Below are 23,418 nucleotides of genomic sequence, written 5' to 3'. Positions count from 1 at the left end.
TTGGATAGAGTGGACGTGGAGCGGATGTTTCCACTAGTGGGAGAGTCTGGGACTAGAGGTCATAGCCTCAGAATTAAAGGATGTTCCTTTAGGAAGGAAATGAGGAGGAATTTCTTTCGTCAGAGGGTGGTGAATCTGTGGAATTCTGCCACTGAAGGCTGTGGAGACCAAGTCAATGGATACATTTAAGGTAGAGATAGATAGATACTTGCTTAATACAAGTCAAGTCAAGTCAAGTCAATTTATTTGTATAGCACATTTAAAAACAACCCACGTTGACCAAAGTGCTGCACATCTGACTAGGAAAAAAAGAAACATACAGTGGCAGGCAGCCAGACACAACGGCGCGGCCATCTTGAACAAAATGTTAATTCAATCACCCACAGTCCAACAATAAAAGCACTAAACAGGCACCCAAAATTACCCAACCCCAAAAACCCCCCAAAACACAGTCCAACAATAGAAGCATTAAATAGGCATTCAAATCACACACCCTAAAACCCCCCAAAACACAGTCCAACAATAAAAACATCAAACAGGCACTTGAACCACCCAACCCCAAAAAAACACACAAAAAAGAAACATCCATCAAAGAAACATCCATCACAGTGAGTCTCCTCCAGTCCTCTCCTCACTGTGATGGAAGGCCACAATGTCTTTCCCTTCTCCCGCTGTGCCTCGCCCGCAGCCAGGTTGTTGTGGTTGCAGGCCGCACCGGACGGTCCACAGCGGGCCAAGCCCAAGGCGCGTCGCGTCGCAGCCGCTCCCGCAGCCTCTGAAGACGGCCGGCTCCGCCGATGATAAGTCCGATCCGGGGCGGGCGAACACGCTGTCGCTGTCGCTGCCGCTGTTGCTGCACGTCGGGGCGGTCGTGGCTCCCGACATTGAAGCCCCCGCCCAGCAGAGAAATATCCCGCGGCCATCCTAGGCCGCGCCGGACGGTGAAATGTCCGCGCCCCATGCCCCGCGATTCGGGGCGGGCGAACACGCTGCCGCTGCCGGAGCTCCCGATGTCGGCATCCACGCGGCCCGAGCCTAGGGCGAGTCGCAGCCGCTCCCGCAGCCTCCGAAGACGGCCGGCTCCGGTGGTGGTAAGTGCGATCCGCGGGCTCTGCGAACCAGAGCCCTGGAGGCCGACAGCTCCAGGAGTTGGGCCGATGGTTGGGCCGCAGCAGGAACGGAGACACGGCCCAGAACACAAAGGTCGGGTCTCCGTTCTGAAGGGACACATATTTATAGTGTTACAGTTTCCCCCTCCCCCCCACATACACACATAGTACACAAACACAAAAACACCACATCACAACTACAATTAAGACCAAAAAAACCCAACAAAAACACAAAGACAAATGGACCGCAGGTGAGCGGCTGCTGCTAGGGCAGTGCCGCCATACAGGTGTCAGAGGTTATGGGGAGAAGGCAGGAGAATGGGGTTAGGAGAGAGTGATAGATCAGCCATGATTGAATGGCGGAGTAGACTTCATGGGCCGAATGGCCTAATTCTGCTCCTATCACTTATGACCTTATGATGAGATCCGGAGCCACGCTAACAATGCGAAACCAAAATTGCGTATCTGATTGCATCATTTCGCTAACATTTCTTTAGAAGCACATCCCAAGCCTATCAACTATCTCCCAGAAGGAGAAGGGGGGAAGGGCCACTCGAATGTTTCCACCTTCAAATGGTTAAGCCCCCTCAGGAACTCACTACCCCAAACCGTTAGAGACCCCCACACTCACCACATTCAAAACATCGCTGAAGTCTCACCTGTTCAGTACTGCCTTCAACCACTGAAGGTCACCTCACCTTCTGTCTCCTTTCTCTGTTCATTTATTTATTTACTTATTTATCTATTTATTCATTTCCCTATGTTCTCAAAATCTCTGTAAAGCGTCTTTGAGTATATGAAAAGGGCTATATAAATAAAATGTATTATTATTATTATTATTATTATTATTATGGTTCAATAAGACCATCCCTCATTGTTATAATCTCCAAAGAACACTGACCCAACCTGTTTGGTAGAAACAAGGAACTGCAGATGTTGGTTTACCAAAAAAAGACACAAGTGCTGGAGTAGCAGGCAACATAACTGGAGGACTCCCTTATCAGGACAATTCTTTCGTCCCTGGAATAAGCCTGGTGAATTTGGTTTAGTTTACTTTACCTTAGAGATACAGCGTGGAAACAGGCCCTTCGGCCCACCGAGTCCGTGCCGACCAGCGATCACCCCGCACGCCAACACCATCCGACACAAACTAGGGACAATTTACCATTTTTACCAAGCCAATTAGCCTACAAACCTGTATGTCTTTTAGTGTGGGAAGAAACTGGAGCACCCAGAGAAAACCCACGCAGGTCACGGGGAGAACGTGCAAACTCCATGCAGACAGCACCTGTAGTCAGGATCGAACCTGGGTCTCTGGCGCTGTTAGGCAGCAGCTCTACCCGCTGCGCCACCGTGCTGGCCTTCTTGAGGAGAAACTCTCTAAACCTCACAACTTCCCATTTAAAATCTTAAGCCATGAATTCAAATTGCTCAAGGTGTTTTCAGCTGGTATATCGATTGGAGTCTCCAATGTTATTAAAAGTATCAATGCGAGGGTAAGGAACAGCCTCCGATTTCAAACAGAAGGCAATAAACTGGAATTTGCAGTTTCACTGAAATTAAATATTTGTCTGAATTGAGTCGATAGGTGTCCGGCATCAATAATAGTCTAAACTGTTTTGAATCAAGCTCCAGTCTCCACAGGATAAGGGCGATATTACGCAAACATTAAATTTTGATACAGAGTTGTTGGCCAAATCCAACCATGAACCAAACCTGATATCAAAATGAAAAACAAGATTTAAGGACGGATAACCTTATTAACTCAAGCTCGTACTCAGAAAGGGAGGCCAAAATATCTATTTACGCTACTTAAATAGTGACATCAACAGGAAATACTGGGAATATTCAGCATGCCAAGCATCATCTGTGCTGAGAGAAATAGAGTGAACTCTTCCCCCCTCACCTTAAACCTATTTCCTCTGGTTCTCAATTCCCCTACTCTGGGTAAAAGACTGTGCTTTTACACTATCTATTCCTCTCATGATCTAATACACCTCTATAAGATCACCCCTCATTCTCCTGTGCTCCAAGGAATAAAGTCCTAGCCTGCTCAACCTCTCCCTGTAGCTCAGGTCCTCAAGTCCTTGCAACATTTTAAAAATAAGGGGGTCACAGTTTAAGAATAAGGGGTAGGCCATTTAGAACAGAGAAGAGGAAAAACTTTTTCAGTCAGAGAGTTGTAAATCTGTGGAATTCTCTGCCTCCGAAGGCAGTGGAGGCCAATTCTCTGAATGCATTCAAGAGAGAGCTAGATAGAGCTCTTAAAGATAGCGGAGTTAGTGGGTATGGGGAGAGGGCAGTAACGGGGTACTGGTTGCGAATGATCAGCCATGAACACATTGAATGGCTGTGCTGGCTCGAAGGGCTGAATGGCCTACTCCTGCACCTATTGTCTATTGTCTATAACATGATTGTACACATGGCCACTCACTTTTCTCCCCTCTCCCATCGGGCAAAAGGCACAGAAGTGTGAAAACACACACCTCCAGATTCTGGGGCAGTTTCTTCCCAGCTGTTATCAGGCAACTGAATCATCCTACCACAACCAGAGTGCAGTGCTGAACTATTATCTACCTCTTTGATGACCCCTCGGACTCTCCTTGATCGGACTTTGCTGGCTTTACCTTGCACTAAACGTTATTCCCTTATCATGTATCTATCTGCCCACTGTAAATGCATTGATTGTAATCATGTATTGTCTTTCTGCTGACTGGATAGCACGCAACAAAAGCATTTCACGGTACCTCGGTACACGTGACAATGAACTAAATGGAACCAAATGGCAGCATCCTCATCATTTGCAGCAGCTGCATTCTCTTGGCATAATTCCTTGCCATTTTTTGTCTTCAATTTCGAAGTGGCAGATTGCATTGACGCCCATACTGTGGAGTAATTGTAAATTATACTCACCATAACCACTGTGTGAGTCTTAATACTGTTACAGAATGGAAAATCTAGGTTGGCACTTTATTCAATGTTCTTTCAGTACTGAATCAATCTGATGAGTCATTATTCCAGGACTCCATATGGCTTCGCAGAAGGTCACAAAAGATTTGCTTGATATTTTTGAAGGTTTTATGTTTCCAAAGTGAAAACTGTGACACAAGGAACTGCAGATGCTGACCCATGAACAAAACGCAAAGTGCTGGAGGAACTCATCGGGCCATGGGCCTCCTCCAGTGCCATAGTGAGGCCCACCGGAAATTGGAGGAACAGCACCTCATATTTCGCCTGGGCAGTTTGCAGCCCAGTGGTATGAACATCGACTTATCCAACTTTAGATAGTTCATCTGTCCATCCCGTCCCCTCCTCCTTCCCAGATCTCCCTCTATCTTCCTGTCTCCACCTATATCCTTCCTTTGTCCCGCCCCCCTGACATCAGTCTGAAGAAGGGTCTCGACCCGAAACGTCACCCATTCCTTCTCTCCCGAGATGCTGCCTGACCTGCTGAGTTACTCCAGCATTTTGTGAATAAAAATCATCGGGCCAGGCAGCCTCTTGTGGAGGGAATGGACAGGCTATGTTTCGGCTCAGGATCCTTCTTCAGACTATCTTTCAGGCTGAATAAGGGTCCTGACCTGAAACGTCACCCATCTTTTTTCTCCACAGATGCTGTCTGACCCGTTGAGTTACTCCAGCACTTTACGATATGATATAATAAAACTTTATTTATCCCAGGAGGGAAATTGATCTGGCAACAGTCATAAAACACAAGATGCATGAAACGTGAAATTAAAATGACGAATGGAAAGGATTGGGGGATGTGCAAAGATTAGGGAGGAGGGGGGGGGGTGGAGTCAGTCTCAGTCTACCCCATGACAGAAGGGGGAGCAGTTGTACACAGGATGAATCTCAAAAGGATATTGAGAAGAATTTTCTAAATCTCCCAGTTGCTTGCAAGCATTAAGCACCATGGTAAACCAAAGGGACTGGTTAAAGGAGACTGAATCGAATTTCGCAGGCTAGCTGACTGACACTCAAAGTCCACGAATGCTGCTCTCTGACTAATAGATCTGTGTATAGATCTGTGTCTGAAGAAGGGTCTCGACCCGAAACGTCACCCATTCCTTCTCTCCCGAGATGCTGCCTGACCTGCTGAGTTACTCCAGCATTTTGTGAATAAATCGATTTGTACCAGCATCTGCAGTTATTTTCTTATAGATCTGTGTATAACTTCCTTTGCAATATTGGAAGATCTCAGGATATCCATCTCCCCTGCAAAAGGCCAGCCAATTGTTCAGAATAAATGTGTAGGGAGGAACTGCAGATGCTGGTTTAAACCAAAGATAGACACAAAAAGCTGGAGTAACTCAGCGAATCAGGCTGCATCTCAGGATCCTTTTTCTAATCTCTTACCTCGCCGATGCGGTTTAGGAGGCAGATATCAGGCATGATTGAATGGCGGAGCAGACTCGATGGGCCGAATGGCCTGATTCTACTCCTATAACCTGCGAACTTGTGAACCTTTCCTGTCCATGCACATGTCCAAATGTCTTTTAAATGCTGTTATATCCAGTTAACAAAAGCCTATTTGTCTTGGACTTCATGTTCAACTGACCGAGCAACTACTGCCGTTTGTTGAAATAGAGTTTCTAGAGTCAGTGAATATGCTCATTCAAGGATTGATAGTTTTGTTAGAGAATAAGGTAATCGGGGCATAGGGGGGTCAGTTCAGGAAAGCGGAGCTGAGGTAAAAGATCACCTCTTTTTGAATAATGACTGGTCTTACTGATTGGTAGAGCAGGTTCAAAGGGACTGCATGGCCTCATTACACTCCATTTTATTCTCGCTGAACTCTTCATCATTTCCTGTTGTAAGCCAATGTTGAGGCTTAGGTTCAGGTTTATTATTGTCACGTGTACCCCGTACAGTGAAATGCTGTCACTGTTACTATCCAACAATGCATGCGCGTGTGTATGCATGCTATGCATGCTATCCAAACAGACGGCCCAGTGGCTCAGCGGTGGAGTTACTGCCGTGTGGCACCAGTGACTCGGATTCGATCCTGACTACGGGTGTTGTCTGTGTAGAGTTTGTACGTTCTCCCTGTGACCGCGTGGGTTTTCTCTGGGTGCTCCGGTTTCCTCCCACATCCCAAAGATGTGCAGGTTTGTCGGTTAATTGGCTTCTGAAAATTGTCCCCAGTGTGTAGGATAGTGCCGGTGGACGGGGGATCATTGTCGGTATGGATTCGGGGGTCTAATCGAGGTGGTGTATAACCTCTAAATTAAAGATCAGATATACCATCCATAAATACAAGCAAATCAAGCTTGCAGTACAATAGATAGAACAAAAGGGGATAATACCGACTGCAGAATATAGTTCTCAGCATTGTAGTGCTTCTGTTCCATAGACCAAATCTCTTGCTTATTGATAACTGGACAAATACTCAGGGACAATTGTGGAATTCGACATGCTTTGCTGAGAGTAGGAAGAGTGTACAATTGGGTTTTATCTTATCCTTATGTGGACTCTCGGCTACAGAGACACAACATGGAAACAGGCCCTTCAGCCCTCCGAGTCTAGGTCGACCTGCAATCACCTGCACACCAGCATCATCCTACACACTAGGGGCAATGGCTGGACTGTCATATGTTGAAAGACTGGAGCGACTAGGCTTGTATACACTGGAATTTAGAAGGATGAGAGGGGATCTTATCGAAACATATAAAATTATTAAGGGTTCAGTCTGAAGAAGGGTCTCGACCCGAAACGTCACCCATTCCTTCTCTCCCGAGATGCTGCCTGACCTGCTGAGTTACTCCAGCATTTTGTGAATAAATACCTTTGATTTGTACCAGCATCTGCAGTTATTTTACAATAGACAATAGACAATAGACAATAGGTGCAGGAGTAGGCCATTCAGCCCTTCGAGCCAGCACTGCCATTCAATGCGATCATGGCTGATCACTCTCAATCAGTACCCCGTTCCTGCCTTCTCCCCATACCCCCTCACTCCGCTATCCTTAAGAGCTCTATCCAGCTCTCTCTTGAAAGCATCCAACGAACTGGCCTCCACTGCCTTCTGAGGCAGAGAATTCCACACCTTCACCACTCTCTGACTGAAAAAGTTCTTCCTCATCTCCATTCTAAATGGCATAGAACCTTATTCTTAAACTGTGGCCCCTTGTTCTGGACTCCCCCAACATTGGGAGCATGCCTCTAATGTGTCCAATCCCCTAATTATCTTATATGTTTCAATATGATCCCCCCTCATCCTTCTAAATTCCAGTGTATACAAGCCTAATTGCTCCAGCCTTTCAACATACGACAGTCCCGCCATTCCGGGAATTAACCTAGTGAACATACGCTGCACGCCCTCAATAGCAAGAATATCCTTCCTCAAATTTGGAGACCAAAACAGCACACAGTACTCCAGGTGCGGTCTCACCAGGGCCCTGTACAACTGTAGCAGGACCTCTTTGCTCCTATACTCAACTCCTCTTGTTATGAAGGCCAACATTCCATTGGCTTTCTTCACTGCCTGCTGTACCTGCATGCTTCCTTTCAGAGACCTTATAAGATTATTAAGGGGTTGGACACGTTCAAGGCAGGAAACATGTTCCCAATGTTGGGGGAGTCCAGAACCAGGGGCCACAGTTTAAGAATAAGGGGTAGGCCATTTAGAACTGAGATGAGGAAAAACTTTTTCAGTCAGAAAGTTGTGAATCTGTGGAATTCCCTGCCTCAGAAGGCAGCGGAGGCCAATTCTCTGAATGCATTCAAGAGAGAGCTGGATAGAGCTCTTAAAGATAGCAGAGTCAGGGGGTATGGGGAGAAGGCAGGAACGGGGTACTGATTGAGAATGATCAGCCATGATCACGGTGAATGGCGGTGCTGGCTCGAAGGGCCGAATGGCCTACTCCTGCACCTATTGTCGATTGTCTAATTTACACTATAACCGAAGCCAATCCACTTACAAACCTGCACATTTCTGGGGTGTGTGAGGAAACCGGAGCACCCAGAGGAAATCCACACGGTCACGGGGAGAACGTACAAACTCCGCACAGACACCAGCCGCAATCAGGTTCAAATCCGGGTCTCTGCCGCTGTAAGACGGCAGCTTTACCAGTTGCACCACTGTGCTGTCAACAAGTGAGATATCATTTCACTAATGTAATAACCACAAGGATGCATTTATTCCCTGAAGCTGCCCTGAAGAAACAATACTTCAAATTAATAAGCTGCATTACTAATGTCATACAGCATGCATTAGCTCAATTTCTGTGGGATAGTTTAATAATTGCTTTGGGGCATAATGAACCAAGGCTGCTTAATTAGAAAGAGAGGCATTGATAATAATGCCGTTCATGTCTATGGGTTATTGCAAAGTAGTTCCCAATCCAATTAAATACTTCTAAGTTGTAGTCACTGTGAAACGCAGTCTAGGGCAGGCAGCCAAGTGGCTTACAGCCCCATAGACAACAGAGAAATGGATGAGAAGATAACAGTGGTGGATTTCCACACGTGTTTGTCTACATCCATCTTGGAACACAAAGGCTGCAGTAACTCAACAGGTCAGGCCGCATCTCTGGTGAACATGGTGAATATGAAGATAGACACAAAATGCTGGAGTAACTCAGCGGGACAGGCAGCCTCTCTGGAGAACGTGGATAATCCTTCAATATGTTTTCGCCTTTTCGACGAGGTTGTGGCTGATCCAGATTAAAGCTTCATACATGTGTTTACGATCATTCCATAGTCACAGAAAGTCTTAGGGTAATACAGCCGGCACTCTGTGCCGATCTTAAGATAATTTGTGTTGATGGATTTGGAAGTGGATAGATGACCTCATGTGACCAATTAAAAATCAATATAAATCCAGCCAGAGTCAGTGATGATAAGATGTTGTCGTTACTCCAATTCATTCACATCCCAGTTAGTTGGGCGAAGCGGGCCTGAAGTTAACATCTCGCTAAGGAGAGTTCGAACAGGGCAGTGCCCCCTTCAGTAGCCCATGAAACATGCTTCAGATTCCCTAGGCGGTCTTGATTTCCTGATAAAGGACGTCACTAGTTCACCATACGACCACAACAAGATAATTTGACTTGTGTTGGAAGGATGACGGGGGGATCTTATTGAAACATATAAGATAATTAGGGGGATTGGACACATTAGAGGCAGGAAACATGTTCCCAATGTTGGGGGAGTCCAGAACAAGGGGCCACAGTTTAAGAATAAGGGGTAGGCCATTTAGAACGGAGATGAGGAAGAACTTTTTCAGTCAGAGAGTGGTGAAGGTGTGGAATTCTCTGCCTCAGAAGGCAGTTCGTTGGATGCTTTCAAGAGAGAGCTGGATAGAGCTCTTAAGGATAGCGGAGTGAGGGGGTATGGGGAGAAGGCAGGAACGGGGTACTGATTGAGAGTGATCAGCCATGATCGCATTGAATGGCGGTGCTGGCTCGAAGGGCTGAATGGCCTCCTCCTGCACCTATTGTCTATTGTCTATTGTCTATTGAAAAGCAGATGCTGGTTTACACCGATGATAGACACAGAATGCTGGAGCAACTCTGGAGAGAAGGAATGGGTGACTTTTAGGGTCGAGACCCTTGTTCAGACCCTCGGCCCCAGACTGAAGAAGGGTCTCAACCCAAAACGTCACCTACTTTTTTTCTCCAGAGAATGCTCCCTGACCCGCTGTGTTACTCCAGCATTTTATGTCTATCTTTGTGTTGATGGATTTGGAAGTTAAATTCAATATTGTATCTGTTAATCTGCCCACAGTGTACAGAGACACAGGATAAAGGGAATAACGTTGAGTGTAAAATAAAGTCCATTAATGTCTGATCAAAGATAAGCCAAGGGTCTCCAATGAGGTAGATGGGAGGTCAGGACCAAACTCTAGCTGATGAGAGAAACGTTCAGTTGCCTGGTAACAGCTGGGATGAAACTGTCCCTGAATCTGGAGGTGTGCGTTTTCTGTACACCTGCACCTCTTGCATGATGGGAGAGGAGAGAAGAGAGAGTGACTGGGGTGAAACTAATCCTTGAATATGCTTGCAGAGGCAGCGTGAAGCGCAGATGAAGTCAATGGAAAGGAGGTTGGTTTGTGTGTTGGTCTGGACTCCGTCCATAACTCCCTGCAATTTCTTGTGGTTTAGGATGGAGCTGTTCCAAAACCAGGTTGTGATACATTTACCGATAATAATAATAATAATAATAATAATAATAATAATAATAATAATAAACATTTATTTTTTATAGCGCTTTTCCAAGTGCTCAAAGACGCTTTACAAAAACAGTCATGACATAAAAACAAACAGACGAACTGTCCTGACGGAGAAGCGGCGAACAAATAGCGCCAGCGTCGTCTCACGTCAGGGTCCGGCAGTAGACAATAAAGAACACAAGACACACAATTACAATTTTAACACAAACAGCCATCACAGTGATTGCTCCAGGCACACCCTCACTGTGATGGAAGGCAAAGAAAAGTCTTATCTCCTCCTCATTCTTCTCCCGTGGTGCCACGAGGCGATCGAGGCTCCCGACTTTTGAAGCCCCCACCAGGCGATGGAAAGTCCCAGGGCCGAGCCGAGCAGGCCGATGAAGGTCCTGAGCCCCCACCGGGCGATGGAAAGTGCCGCGGCCAGGCCACGCAGGGCGATGAAGGGCCTGCGAGCGGGTCGATCGTACCTCGCGCTCCGGGGCGGTCGAAGCTGCTATGGCTGGAGCTCCCGAAAGCCGGTCGCCAGCCAGGGACCTGCGAACCCCCGATGTTGCGGTCTGCAGGGCCCACGGCCGAAGCCTCCGAGATGGTAAGTCCAGGCCCTGCGACCGGAGTCTTCGAGGTCGATCCCAGCAGGAGGCCGCCGACTCCACGGTGTTAGGCCGTAGCGCGAACGGAGATACGACACGTTAAAGGTCGCATCTCCGTTGAGGAGGAGATTGGAAAAAAAGGTTTCCCCCACCCCCCCACCACCCCCCACATATACAGAGTTAAAAATAAATCAAAACATACATTTAAACGATGACAATAGACAAAAACAAAAAAAAAGACAGAGAGACTGCCGGTGAGCCGCAGCTGCAGAACACAGCCACGCCCCCAAAGTTCTATGGAGCAACTGTGCTGAGGCTCGCTGGGAACACGCCGAACTTCCTAAGCCTTCTAAAGAAGTAGAGGAATTGGTGTGCTTCCTTGGCCACAGCTTTGATGTGACTAGTCCAGGACAAATTGCTGGCGATATTTATTCCTTGGAACCTGAAGATTTCAACCATCTCTACTTCTGTGCCGTCAATGTCTACTGTGGATGGACAAAAAAAAGCTGGAGTAACTCAGCGGGACAGGCAGCATCTCTGGAGAGAAAGGAATGGGTGACCCTTCAGACACGGGTCTCGACCTGAAACGTCACACACAAGGAATACATTAAAGAGAGAGCTAGATAGAGCTCTTAAGGATAGCGGAGTCAGGGGGTATGGGGAGAAAGCAGGAACGGGGTACTGATTGAGAATGATCAGCCATGATCACATTGAATGGCGGTGCTGGCTCGAAGGGCCGAATGGCCTACTCCTGCACCTATTGTCTATTGTCTATTGTCTATTGTCACCCATTCCTTCTCTCCAGGGATGCTGCCTGTCCTGCTGAGTTACTCCAGCTTTTTAGAAACATAGAAAATAGGTACAGGAGGAGGCCATTTGGCCCTTCGAGCCAGCACTGCCATTCATTGTGATCATGGCTGATCATCCACAATCAATAACCTGTGCCTGCCTTCTCCCCATATCCCTTGATTCCACTAGCCCCTAGAGCTCTATCTAACTCTCTCTTAAATCCATCCAGTGAATTGGCCTCCATCCAGTGAATTGGCCTCCACTGTCTTCTGTGGCATAGAATTCCACAAATTCACAACTCTCTGGGTGAAAAAGTTTTTTCCTCACCTCAGTTTTAAATGGCCTCCCCTTTATTCTTAGTCTGTGGTCCCCTGGTTCTGGACTCCCCCAACATTGGGAACATTTTCCCTGCATCAAGCTTGCACAGTCCTTTTATAATTTTATACGTCTCTATGTGTGTCTGTCTTTTTGTGTCTATCTTCAGTTTAAACCAGCATCTGATGTTCCTTCCTACACAATGTATACTGGGGCATGTCTACTGCTTCGCTTCTGAAATCAATCACAGTCTCCTTTGTTTTGCTGACATGGAGGGTTAGGTAGTTGTCTTGGCAATAGGTTACAAGCATCTCAATCTTTCTGTACTCCTTTTCAAACTCCACACAGATGGCACCTGAGGTCAGAATCGAACCTGGGTCTCTAGCGCTGTGAGTCAGCAGCTCTATCGCTGCGCCACTGTTATTGTTCTTGATGTTGAACTCACATGTATGTATTAGCTGGAGAGTACAAGCAGCATTTCACCTGATCCTGTGTACTGATGTTACATTAATATTACATACAGACGGTAAAGGCCATCCTTCTGCACAAGCAGTTCATTTTGATCATTGTTCTTTTATTCACAATAACTTCTGTAGAAGACTGGCAGAACATCTGTTAATTCATGGATCCTGCATTTCTACCGATTTCTACCGATCTTCCGCTGAATGGTGGCACAGTGGTGCAGTGGTAGAGTTGCTGCCTTACAGCGCCAGAGACCCCGATTCGACCCTGTCTATGGGTGCTGTCTGAATGGAGCCTGCACATTCTCACTGTGACCACGTGGGCCTTTCTCCGGGTGCTCCGGTTTCCTCCCACACTCCAAAGTTGTGCAGATTTGTAGGTTTATTGGCTTTGGTAAGATGTAAAATTGTCCATAGTGTACGGAGGTTAATGTACAGGGCTTTCACTGGTCGGCACGGACTTGGTGGGACGAAGGGCCTGTTTCCGTGCCGTATCTCTGAAACTAAGGTCTAAAAAGTCTAAAAAGTGACTTCAAAGGAGAATCCCTGTGAAAATTCTAAACATGTATATATATTAGTCGGTACTGCAAATTGATTTCTTCTTTCCGATCTGATATTTTTATTTGCACTCCAGCATCATACCTGGACTGAATCTGTTTCCTGCCTCTAACGTGTCCAACCCCTTCATAAACTTATACGTTTCGATAAGATATCCGCTCATCCTTCTAAATTCCAGTGTATACAAGCCTAGTGGCTCCAGTCTTTCAACATATGATAGTCCCGCCATTCCGGGAATTAACCTAGTAAACCTACGCTGCCCGCCCTCAATAGCAAGAATATCCTTCCTCAAATTTGGAGACCAAAACTGCACGCAGTACTAAAGGTGCAATCTCACTAGGGCCCTGTACAACTGCAGAAGGACCTCTTTGCTCCTATACTCAACTCCTCTTGTTATGAAGGCCAACATTCCATTGGCTTTCTTCACTGCCTGCTGTACCTGCATGCTTCCTTTCAGTGACTGATGCACTAGGACACCCAGATCTCGTTGTTGGTCCACTGTTCCTAATTTGACACCATTCAGATAATACTCTGCCTTCCTATTCTTACCACCAAAGTGGATAACCTCACACTTATCCACATTAAACTGCATCTGCCATGCATCCGCCCACTCACACAACCCGTCCAAGTCACCCTGCAACCTCATAGCATCTTCCTCACAGTTCACACTACCACCCAGCTTTGTATCATCTGCAACTTTGCTAATGGTACTTTTAATCCCTTCATCCAAGTTGGGATACAAACCCCAATTAAACCTGGCTGCTAACATGTCCTCCAACTTATTGCAGGAATATAAGGGCCAGCAATAAGAACACTACATGTGTCAGGTCGCATGGTTGAATCAGTACAAGTCCACCACCAATTTTCCAGCACCCTTGATTCCTGAGCCTTGCCGTATTATCCGTTTTGCCGGACAAAACGAGGTAAAGGCCTTGGGGGGGCTGAGATACCGGCCGGCAAAGTCGGCCGCGGAATTCGGCTACGGAAACGGATCTGCCGGCTCTGTCCGGGCCAGAGTTCCAGAGTCTTGGTCGCGGGAGGAAATTCGGCCCGCCGATCGGTCGCGGAAGGCCCAGTGGGGTGCGAAATCTTCGGGGGGACATCCAGAGGGGTGGGACTGAGTTCGTCTGGATTAAAGGCTTGGCTGAACCACCGTTTGCCGGAAAATCGGTGCATCCCAAGTAATATTTGTGCCTCCACTCCCGTTCTCTCCTACGTCACAGGGTGGGCGGCACGGTGGCGCAGCGGGAGAGTTGCTGCCTTACAGCGAATGCAGCACCGGAGGCCCAGGCGCGATCCCGACTACGGGCGCCGTCTGTACGGAGTTTGCACGTTCCCCTCCGTGACCTGCCTGGGTTTTCTCCGAGATCTTCGGGTTTCCTCCCACACTCCAAAGACATAGGTGTATGTAGCAAATTGGCTTGGTAAATGTAAAAAATTGTCCCTAGTGTGGGTAGGGTAGTGTTAATATGCGGGGATCGCTGGTCCCCATGGACTCGGTGGGCCGAAGGGCCTGTGACTGCACGGTATCTCTAAACGAAACTCAACTAAAACGTGATCTGAGCTTGCATTTCATCTGACAGCAACATCCCAACAGCTCTCTCACATCATCTGTAGAAACTCCTGAAGATGTGAAGGTCTAAACTGAAGATCAGGAAGAGCTAGACACTGAATTGAAATGTAGCTTAGAATTATTTTCCACAGAATTAACATCTCATTTATCATTTCATATCTGCAGAAAATTCTCCAGGGTACTTCTACATCTTTGATTGAGTTTTTTTATTTACATTGTACTCGCTCTTAGGCATTTTAGAAATATTTCCATAATAGCTTTGATTTGTTTAGTTTAGAAATACAGTGCGGAAACAGGCCCTTTGGCCCACCGGGTCCGTGCCGACCAGCGATTAACATCATCGTACACATACCAGGAGACAATTTACAATTATATCAAGCCAATTAACCTACAAACGTCTTTGGTATTTATTCACAAAATGCTGGAGTAACTCAGCAGGTCAGGCAACATCTTGGGAGAGAAGGAATGGGCGACGTTTCGGTTCGAGACCCTTCTTCAGACTGATGTCAGGGGGGCGGGATAAAGGAAAGATATAGGTGGAGACAGGAAGATAGAGGGAAATCTGGGATGGGGAGGGGAAGAGAGGGACAGAGGAACTATCTAAAGTTGGAGAAGTCGATGTTCATACCACTGGGCTGCAAGCTGCCCAGGCGAAATATGAGGTGCTATTCCTCCAATTTCCGGTGGGCCTCACTATGGCACTGGAGGAGGCCCATGACAGAAAGGTCAGACTGGGAATGGGAGGGGGAGTTAAAGTGCTCGGCCACCGGGAGATCAGATTGGTTAACGCTGACCGAGCGCAGGTGTTGAGCGAAGCGATCGCCGAGCCTGCGTTTGGTTTCGCCGATGTAAAGAAGTTCACATCTAGAGCAGCGGATGCAATAGATGAGGTTGGAGGAGGTGCAGGTGAACCTCTGTCTCACCTGGAAAGACTGTTTGGGTCCTTGGATGGAGTTGAGGAGGGAGGTAAAGGGACAGGTGTTGCATCTCGTGCGGTTGCAGGGGAAAGTGCCCGGTGATGGGGTGGTTTGGGTAGGAAGGGACGAGCGGACCAGGGAGTTACGTCTTTGGAGTGTGGGTGGAAATGGAAGATCCCGGAGAAAACCCACGCAGGTCACGGGGAGAACGCACAAACTCTGGCAGCAACTCTATCGCTGCACCTTTGTGGTGCCCACTTGTCCAGTTTTATATTTAGTTGCATTATCATCTGTGCTGCAAATTGCCGAACTATGTAGACAATAGACAATAGGTGCAGGAGTAAGCCATTCGGCCCTTCGAGCCAGCACCGCCATTCAATGTGATCATGGCTGATCATTCTCAATCAGTACCCCGTTCCTGCCTTCTCCCCATACCCCCTGACTCCGCTATCCTTAAGAGCTCTATCTAGCTCTCTCTTGAATGCATTCAGAGAATTGGCCTCCACTGCCTTCTGAGGCAGAGAATTCCACAGATATGTAATGGATATGAAAGCCATCTAGTGACTGAGCTGCTAGATTTATCAACCGCAGATCATTAACTAGAATTTTAGTTTAGTTTTAGTTTAGTTTGGTTTATAATTGTTACGTGTACCGAGGAAGAGTAAAAAGCTTTTATTTGTGTGCTATGCCATCAAAGAAAAGACTATCTATGAGCACGATCAATCTGTCCCACAGTGCACAGATACGAGTGTCCCTGTGGAGAGGGACTGGTCGCCACGGGAGCTCGAATGTATTATTGACAACGTTGGCGGAATTTTACTTTGATAATTGTTTTGCTGATACGGGCATCTTTTGATTTGATCGCGTTACGACTTTGTATGTTTGGTTTTGTTTTGGAATAAAGTATTTGTTAAACAAAAACACAAAAAAAAACAGTGCACAGATAAAAGATAAAGGATACAACATTTAGTGCAAAGATACAACATTGAACATAGAGTCCAATTAAAAGACAGTTCATAGGTCTGCAGTGAGATAGGTTATAATGAATGAATGCATGTGGATATCAAATGGCATTGATCCATCAGTGACAGTGGTCTGAGTACTGGGTTGTTAATTGTCCAATGGACCCAGTGTTCACAGAATCACTGCAAGAAAAGGAACGCTTTTCTCCATCAAATTCATACTGACTCTTTGTGTATTTTGACTGCCAGCATTTGGTGGAAACCAAGTGTTGGGGAAGGGCAGAATTGGCTTGGCTGTGAGTTGAAACAGATGGAATTACTTCTTGCTTTTCATGCCAGTTGCTTCCTATCAATAAGTTGACAGAGATACAGCTTGGAAACAGACCCTTCGGCCCACCGAGTCAGTGATCACCCAAACACTAGCACTATCCTACAAACTAGCCACAGTTTACAGAAGGCAATTAACCTGCAAACCTGTACGTCTTTGGAATGTGGGCGGAAACCGGAGCACCCGGAGAAAACCAACGCGGGAGAATGTGAAAAGCCCGCGCAGACAGCACCCCTAGTCAGGATCGAACCAGGGTCTCTGGCGTTGTAAGGCAGCAGCTCTACTGCTGCGCCACCATGCCGTTCACATTCTCACTTGGTCTTGTTGTAGGAAGGAGTTGCAGATGCTGGTTTAAACCGAAGACAGACACGTGCAGCGTAGGTTCACCAGGTTAATTGAAATGGCGGGGCTGTCATATGTTGAAAGACTGGAGCGACTAGGCTTGTATACACTGGAATTTAGAAGGATGAGAGGGGATCTTATCGAAACATATAAGATTATTAAGGGGTTGGACACGTTAGAGGCAGGAAACATGTTCCCAATGTTGGGGGAGTCCAGAACCAGGGGCCACAGTTTAAGAATAAGGGGTAGGCCATTTAAAACAGAGATGAAGAAAAACTTTTTCAGTCATAGAGTTGTAAATCTGTGGAATTCTCTGCCTCAGAAGGCAGTGGAGGCCAATTCTCTGAATGCATTCAAGAGAGAGCTGGATAGAGCTCTTAATGATAGCAGAGTCAGGGGGTATGGGGAGAAGGCAGGAACGGGGTACTGATTGAGAATGATCAGCCATGATCACATTGAATGGCGGTGCTGGCTCGAAGGGCTGAATGGCCTCCTCCTGCACCTATTGTCTATTGTCTATTGTCCTTTGTCTATTGTCTATTGTCTATTGTCTATTGTCTATTGTCTATTGTCTCCGAGCTCTTTGGTTTCCTCCCACACTCCAATGACGTAGGGTTGTAGGTGAATTGGCTTGGTATAAATGTAAATTGTCCTTTGCTGTGTAGGGTTGTACTAATTTGTGGGGATCGCTGGTCAGTGCGGAGTCGGTGGGGCGAAGGCCCTGTTTCCGCGCTGTATCTCTAAACTAAACTACTCAGAAGGTCAGGCAGCATCTGTGGAGAGAGATCAAAGTTATGAAATATCAATTCTGTTGTTACTACAAAATAAGAATTAAACTTGATATTTCATGATCATAACTTTGATCGGCACCGACCTGCTCAGTTGTTGCAACATTTTAGATTTAGATTTAGATTTAGAGATACAGCGCGGAAACAGGCCCTTCGGCCCACCGGGTCCGTGCCGCCCAGTGATCCCCGCACACTAACACTATCCTACACCCTAGGGACAATTTTTACATTTTGCCAAGCCAATTAACCTACATACCCGTAAGTCTTTGGAGTGTGGGAGGAAACCGAAGATCTCGGAGAAAACCCACACAGGTCACGGGGAGAACATACAAACTCCGTACAGATGACGCCCGTAGTCAGGATCGAACTTGAGTCTCCGGCGCTGCATTCGCTGTAAAACAGCAACTCTACCGCTGCGCCACCGTTCTGCCCTAATTTTCTGTTCTTATTTCAGATTACCAGCATCCTGCAGTCTTTTGCTTTCTGATTTGCCAAACTTTTAACTTTTCCAGCGAGGTAATGATCTCGTTCAAATGAATAGAATAGAATAGAATAGAATTGGCTTTATTGCCATCCAAAAACATGAATATCATGTAATTTAATTACATTGATCTCTGGCTTAATGCTGAGGTTTCACGAGCAAAGCATCACTCCCGAACGCATCAGTTCTCCATCGCTGGGCTTAAAGAGAGGTCAGGTACCCTTGCGACCCGAGACCATTGGGATTTACGGAAAAGCTGGCTTCAGTGACTGTGGGAAGTGACTGGATTTTCATTACAAACCCATCCAGTCCACTAGTACTTCTCAGGAAAGGAAATCTGCAAGTTGTTGTCGGAATCTAAATACTCCGGCATGCAAGCTCTTTATTGTTTCTTGCAGATCCCCTAAGGAGATGTCTATTTTGCTGCTGGATCTACCATGCAATCCTTAGCGTTTTAACTTTATGTCACCATGGATGCAGAGAAGGATGCATGAGTCAAAGGTCTGTTGCCATAAAGGAGTCTTAAAGTCTTCTCTGGAGCAGGAAGTAAAGCAGGAACTGCTTGCCAGAGGAAGAGAGTCAGGATCGAACCTGGGTCTCCGGCGCTGTAAGGCAGCAACCCTACTGCTGCGCCACCGTGCTGTGGACTATTTCTCATTTTGTCTCTATTAGAGGGGACTATTTTTACAAGGGACATGCCTGGCACTGGCACTGTTATCCAATCTAGACGGATGTGCCTGCAGTTAGCTGCCCAGTACCATGGGAGCACATTTGGCAGTGCGGAACATTTGGGAGTGTCCTCCCTCATGAAGCTATCAAGTCTATGTAAAGTCATAGACTCATGTAACACAGAAACGGGCCCTTCAGCCCAACTCATACTTGCCCACCAAGATGTCTATCCAAATTAGTCCCATTTGCCTGTGTTCGATCCATTTCTCTTTAATTGGCTTGGTAAAAAAATTGTGAAATTGTCAAAAAAAAAAGAAAATTTTATAATGTTGTTATTGTAACTGCCTTAACTTCTTCATCTGACAACCCGTTCCATATACATACCACTCTCTATTTGAAACAGCTGCCCCTCAGGCTCTGACAATCTTCCCTGTTGCACTTTAAACTTACAGTACGCCCTCTAGTTCTCGACTCCCCTACCCTGGCAAAAAGGCTGTGTATTCCCTTCATGATTTTATACACCTCTATAAGATTATCTCTCAGCCTCCTCGGTATGCAAATAGTCACCACATAAACGGCGCTGACACAGGTACAAAGTACCTCGTGCCGGCTCCTTTGTTCCATCCCCCCTGCCCTCACGACGCTCCCCCCACGCCGGGCACATTGTCCATTGTTCTTCCCCCTCCCTCACGGCGCTCCCCCCCACATCGGGCCCATTGTCCATTGTACATCCCCCTCCCTCACGGCGCTCCCCCCCCACACCGGGTTCTCCATTATTCTTCCCCCTCCCTCACAGCGCTCCCCCCCACACCGGGTCCATTGTCCATTGTTCTTCCCCCTCCCTCACGATGCCCCCCCCCCCACACCGGGTCCCCCATTGTTCTTCCCCCTCACGGCAGTCCTCCATGCCTTCATCGACCGCCGCACTGTCGACCCGCGAGGCTCCGTGGTCGGCAAGGCTCCTTCGACCCAAAAGGTCTGGCCAACGCCGAGGCTTCACCGTCCCGCGAGGCCCCACCACCGCCGAGGCTCCACCGTCCCGCGAGGCCCCACCACCGCCGAGGCTCCACCGTCCCGCGAGGCCCCACCACCGCTGAGACACTCCACCGATGCAGGCAGGCTTCGCCACCCGGCTTTTCCGCAACCTCCTGTGGGGTTAGTTGGTCAATATAAGTTGCCCCATGGATGGAAATGTACGGTACCTTTGGCTCACTGAGTCCACACCAACAATCAAAGTAGCCATCTAATTCCAAACTGACCTCATGTTTATATTCTCCTTGCACTTATCGTAACTAAATTAAATGCAGTCTCGCATCAGAGAGCAATCAGTGCAGTCATTAGGAGCCTGCTGTGAAGGCACTCCCTTGTTACATAATGATTTAACGGCAACAATAAAAAAAAGGGACTAAATCAGGTGGTTCAACATTTTACAACAGAGTCGTAGAAATCTAATTCTAAACTGATCCCTTTTTAAAAATTCTCCTCTCATTCCTCTCATTCTGCTAGCAACTTATATTGATCAACTAACCTTCCAACTAATGTGTAGAAATGAACTGCAGATGCTGGTTACAAGGTAGATACAAAGTGCTGGAGTTACTCAGTGAATCAGGCAACATCTCTGGAGAAAAAGGAAGGGTGACGTTTCGGATCGGAACCCTTCTTCAGATTGGAGGTTGAGGGGAAGAAATTGGAGGTAGAAACTGGAGGTTGAGGTGGCAGGCTTTTTCTTACCTCTACTTCCCTCCCCGTCACTTTCAGTCTGAAGAAGGGCTCCGACCCAAAACATCACCCATCTTTTTTCTCCAGAGATGCTGCCTGAACCGCCGAGTTACTTCTGCACTTTGTGTCGACCTTCCAACTAACCTATAATAGTGATCCACCATAGAGGTAGGCTTTCGTTCAGAAGTCCAATAATAGCATAGTGACTTCATGACAAGCCTGATCCAACAGGAAGCGCAGGGAACTGAGGTACCTTTGGAAGTGTAAAAGATCTAATTAAAAAAACACAAAGTGCTGGAGTAACTCAGGGCCAGGCAGCATCTCTGAACATGGACAGGAACCTTATTTGACCCAGTCTGAAGAAGAGTCCCAACCTGAAAGGTCACCTATCCATGTTCTCCAGAGATGCTGCCTGACCCATTGAGTTGCACCAGCACTTTTTGTCTTTTTCTGTAAACCAGCATCTGCTGTTCCTTGTTTCTCCTGAGAAGTCTGATATTGTGAATGGTGGTAAGGTGCCAAGATTCAAATGGGCAATCAACACTTGATGTTGGAGCATTGGGAAGGTAGGGGAATGGGTTTGAGAGGGAGAGATAGATCAGCCATTTTTTGAATGACGGACTAGACATGATGGGCCGAATGACCTTATTCTGCCCCAATGACTTATGAACTTATAATGACCGTCACCCACATGTTATTGTTAGAAGAATCTCAGCGGTATTGGTGGAAAGAGCTGCTTGGAGCAAATTATTGGTCAGTTTTGTGAGAATGCTAGGACATGGTTTAGTTGTCCAAATAAGATCTTAGGTACATGTATGAAACAAATGATTACCAAAATTCAGTCTGGTGTTAGAGTTTTTGCTGCAGTTTCACAAGAGACCATGAGGCTACTGAGTGTGAAATGAATCGAGAGGAGATGGTTGTGCACTTCAGACTTGAACTTTGTTTACTTTTGTTTATTATGTTGTTTACAGTGTACTATCATTACATATTCTGTTGTGCTGCTGCAAGTAAGAATTTCATTTAGTGTCGGAAGGAACTGCAGATGCTGGTTTAAACCAAAGATAGACACAAAAAGCTGGAGTAACTCAGCATCTCTGGAGAGAAGGAATGGGTGACGTATCGGTTTGAGACCCTTCTTCAGACTGATTTTCTTCAACTTGACCCAAAGCATCACCCATTCCTTCTCTCCAGAGATGCTGCCTGTCCCGCTGAGTTACTCAAGGGTTTTGTGTCTATCTTTAGTAAGAATTTCATTGTTCCGTCTGGGAAATATGACTATAAAACACTCAGTCTGAAGAAGGGTCTCGACCCAAAACGTCACCCATTCCTTCTCTTCTGAGATGCTGCCTGACCTGCTGAGTTACTCCAGCATTTTGCGAATAAACACCTTCGATTTGTACCAGCATCTGCAGTTATTTTCTGATAAAACACTCTTGACTCTCTTGCCATGACCTCAGTGAGTGTCCAGGCTACCGTTTATGATCCTGGTCCGAAATACCTTATCGCTTTACTTGAATGCAAGTGCTCTCAAATTGCCTCCTTGAGGAACATTTGTTGGGTACTGTAAGGGGTTTCTGCGCCGAGCTTTCGCCTGACCTAAGGTCCCTGTGCCTTGCTCTGGTCCCTCGACCAGGCCTCGCACACTGGTTCCCCGTGAGTGGTTCGACCCACTCACCCCCTACGGTTCTAGACACTGGACTTAGATGCAGGAGCGTTTATAGTGCAGAAAAATTCAACCAGACCAGATTTGAAGACCAGGGTTTAAACAGAAAAGGCTTTTATTGTGCACTTGGGACTATTGTCCATGAATACTTTTACACAGTTCTAAAAGACATATGCATAACTACACGAATACTTTGACACAGTTCTACTAGACATATACACGACTGTAAGATGGGGAACGTACGACACATCGCAAAATTGACCAACACATATTCCTTTACACACCCACGTTTATTCAAACCACCCTCCCCTCTACACTAAACTATGTCCAGGATATGCAAGATCGGGGTACATGCTCACCATGGGGCTATTACTGGGGTTACTGGCTGTTCGTTTTGCAGTATTTCTTCTTGAGTTGCGTGCCTGTTCCTCTCTCTTGCATCCGTTCTTCTTGCCTGTCTTTTCTTCCTCCTGCATCCGTTTGACTTCCTTCTTGCATGAGTTGCAGGTTCCTTCTTGCATGAGTTGCAGGTTTCTTCTTGCGGTATTTCTTCTTAAGTTTAAAACCCAAAAGTCGTGGCCAGTTATACTAATTCTGACCCGTCCTATCTCCCGCCAGATCTTGGGATCTCTTTGTTCAAAAAGATATGTATGAGTTCTCTCTCTGATCTGCGCTTATGTCCGGGGGTACCGGGGATGGCCAGACGGTGTTAATTGGTATTTCATTGCGAGGTGATGGGTTTAACTGGTTTCCCATCACCTACCAGGTAGGTTTCTATGGGCTATTGTGCCCCCTTAACGAGATTAACTGTGTAGGTCGGCTTGGGGCATTGTGAGTATGCTGATGTCAGCGTCCCAGTGTCTGGACTTCGACCTGGTTTCGCAGGTTTCTGCATGGCCAATACCCATCCATTGTTCTGGCCGTGGCTTTGCAGAAACCTAGAGACTGGGCTGTAAGGTTTTTGCTCTTGTGGCTGGTC

Source organism: Rhinoraja longicauda, chromosome 9 (assembly GCF_053455715.1).
Source record: "Rhinoraja longicauda isolate Sanriku21f chromosome 9, sRhiLon1.1, whole genome shotgun sequence".
Lineage (NCBI taxonomy): Eukaryota > Metazoa > Chordata > Chondrichthyes > Rajiformes > Arhynchobatidae > Rhinoraja > Rhinoraja longicauda.
Note: the sequence above shows the minus strand (reverse complement) of the source record.